Here is a 3,067-nt window from a genome sequence, read left to right as displayed (position 1 = left end):
TTTCTTTCTTTCTTTCTTTCTTTCTTTCTTTCTTTCTTTCTTTCTCTTTCTTTCTTTATCTCCTTTCCTTTTGTCTGTATTTCTTTTCTTTTCATCTTCTTTTTTTTTTTGTAGTGAAAAAGGATTGGATTTTTTTTTTCAGAACAGGGAGCTGGAATTGATGCATATATCAGTAGCATCCTTGTTGGAGTGGCTGTCACTTGAATTCATTGGAGATCGCTGGAGAAAACAGAAAGAAACTGAAACGGTAGGCTCCTTTTTTAATGAATAATTAGATCTTATCTGAGCCTTTTACTATTAATATCTAGAATTGGTCTCTTCACATCAAGTTCTGGGTAACCTGTCAGATCTAAGGGTGGTATGGATATCATGAACCTGGACCATCCTTGTATATAATTTCCTTAGTATTTGCACAAACAAAAATAATTATACAGTTGGCTGCTTGATGTGGGAGGGGGAGGTAACTTAGAATGAGGAGAAATGTAAGTTTGATATGGAGAGATTTTTCCTAATGTATTTCACTCAACTGATATTGAATAAAATAGCCCCATGAACATTTGTAATTTAACCAACTCTGTATTAAGTAGAGTTATTTGCAGAATGTGCAGGATGTTTTTTATCTACTCTTTGTTGTAACTTTTTGGAGGTGATATTTTTATCTGCTAAATGATTAAAATGGTTAGGTTTCTGTTATTTTTTAAATGAGCTATGATTAAAAAATAAGAACTGTAATGTCTCAGGACCTTTATTAACATGAATGAATGTTCTTATCAGCTTGGATAAGTTACATATTTTTACTGCGAATGTGAACTGTAGTTAATGTTAGGTGTAGAGATTCTGCTTTCAAAGAATGTGCTCCAGAACAACAATGACAACAAAACACAATTATAATGAGAGAAAAGAAATATGGAGACAAGATATATAGTTGCTTTGTTTCTCATAGATAAGCTGTATCTATCAGAATAATCGGTACATAAAAAACAACAATGAGCTAAATGATTTTAGGTTAAATTTACATTTTTGGATATTCATAACCAACTTATTTTGACAAAATGTAAGTAAAATTGTTTCCTGGTTTACATGTTGTTTCGCTTTTGTGCTCAAGTAGAAATATTGAGGAAGGTGCCTTCTAACTTTAAACCAAATGACGGGGTTGTCAGTAGCATGCAACTGTTAGGAGATGCATTCAGAGGTTATAAAAAAAGAAATGATGGATTTCCAGCATGACCCACGATGAAATCTCAAATGATTTTCCTGCTCCTTTCTCTTCTGTCAACAATGGTGTGCATGGACTTCATTTTATTTTTTTATTATTTTTTTTCATGGACTTCATTTTATACTGCTCTAATCTTTTCAGGGAAGAAAAAAAAGTATAATTTTATTCAACTAGAACTACATTTGTTAGAGAGCTTTGGATGATTCAGCAAGGAGTATTTCTTTCCTTCAGCTGCTGTAAATATCAGGTATTGTGGCAAAGGCATTAATCTTATAAATAGGATTCAAGTTTTTCAGCTGAAGGAAAGATTCCACCAGCTACACTAGCAAATAGTTGGATCACATAAAAACCATCCTTCAAGAAGTTTGTGTCTGGGGGGGGGGGACTTTTTTTACTATAGAAAATATTCTTTGCACTTGTAAACACATGTACTGCGCTATCTTGCTATATATTTTCAGCAATATTTCTGTCAGACAGTAATCATCTAATATATCTATTCTGTTTGGGCCGGTATGATATGGTACTGAATATTGCAAAGGTGAATAAATACAAAGTGGTACATTGACTCCTGCAAAAACTTCACTGGATTTTCATCTAGAGACCCTTAGGAATGAATGAACTCAATTTTTCCCCTTTGCACTAGGTAACTGAAATGAATAGGAAAAAAAAAGGCATGCTTTCTGGATTCCTCTCATAGACAGTCTTGACATTAATCAGATACTCAGAACCAGAAAGGGAATTTAACTCTTTCTTCTGAACCCTAGCTAATCCTGAAAGGACCAGAGATAGTGCTCTTTCCCTTGGCCATTAAAGTGACCTCCCAAAAGCCTTTTCCTTGTGCCATAGGTCTAGAGAATCAGTCTGGAGATCCTGAGTCAAAGAAAATTGTCAGAAACAGATTCAAATCTTGTCACTGATGGGAGCAATGGAAAACATTTAAGATTCTTTTATGCTTTGAAAAATGGCATACTTTGACAGTTTGCATTTTACAATTGGAAAAAACTGAGGCTCAGATAATTGAAATAACTGGGCCAAGTACCTCTATGAGTCTATGACAGACAAAAGACTACAACCTACATCTCTGACACCTCATCCAGTGCTCATTTCACTTTTTCTTACTGCTTCACAAGGCTTGAGGATTAAGAGACACACATATTATTCATTGGGAATTGTTAAAAGATGTCATTTTGAAATCATTCAAAAATGAAGAGGCACACCCTTCAGGCTTCTCCCAAGGACGCTATAATGTAGCAAATTTTACCTTGCTGGGCTTTATCACTGCTTCCTTGCAAGAGTAGGAGATAATTATTCTACTATGCCCACAGGAAAAGAAAAACTAAAATGAAAATGAATATGCACAATATGCTATAATACAACATTAACACAGACCCGGCCATGTACTGGATGCTTATTTGCTATATCACATCCCAGGGCAATACTTTGGCCAAGTTATAAGACAACAGAAAGTACTCAGGAAGTCCTAAGTTCTTGGAGATTCCAAGTTTGAGTAGAGTCAAGATTACAGGGTAAGCATAAAGGCAAAACAGACTTAGAATAAAGTGTGAGGAAGTTAATACAATAATTAGCGGTATGTGAATCCAGAAGAGGATGCAGTCATTAGTGGCTTAACTATTACTGCTTATCATATAACAACATGATATCTGGGATTTGAAAATTACAGTGGGGTCTCTAGGTATAGTCATTAAAAGATAATCCAGAGAGGAGAGTGTGCTTCAGAGGAATAACTTTTACTTGCAGCAATGACTACATTAGCATACACTATGAATCAAGATGCAGACAGAGTTCCTGAGAAATAATCAGAAGTACAGGTTTTTAACCAAAACCAAGTCT

At 34.7% G+C, this 3,067-nt stretch overlaps 1 protein-coding gene across 3 annotated transcripts in view; it reads left to right on the top strand.

Annotated features, from left to right (window-relative positions):
* The window catches only part of GPR174 (G protein-coupled receptor 174), a 71,329-nt gene that overhangs the window by 1,657 nt on the left and 66,605 nt on the right, over window positions 1-3,067 (top strand). For 2 of the 3 annotated variants that reach the window (XR_571046.2, XR_571047.2), the window contains exon 1: window positions 30-247. The gene's annotated coding sequence lies outside the window, so the exon portion shown is untranslated. Of the gene's footprint in view, window positions 1-29; window positions 248-3,067 lie in introns of those variants that run through there. The other variant, XM_008700606.2, reaches the window with a different exon arrangement.

This window comes from Ursus maritimus (assembly GCF_017311325.1).
Source record: "Ursus maritimus isolate PB19 chromosome X unlocalized genomic scaffold, ASM1731132v1 scaffold_X1, whole genome shotgun sequence".
Taxonomy (NCBI): Eukaryota; Metazoa; Chordata; class Mammalia; order Carnivora; family Ursidae; genus Ursus; species Ursus maritimus.
Note: the sequence above shows the minus strand (reverse complement) of the source record. Positions and strands in the feature narration are given on the sequence as shown.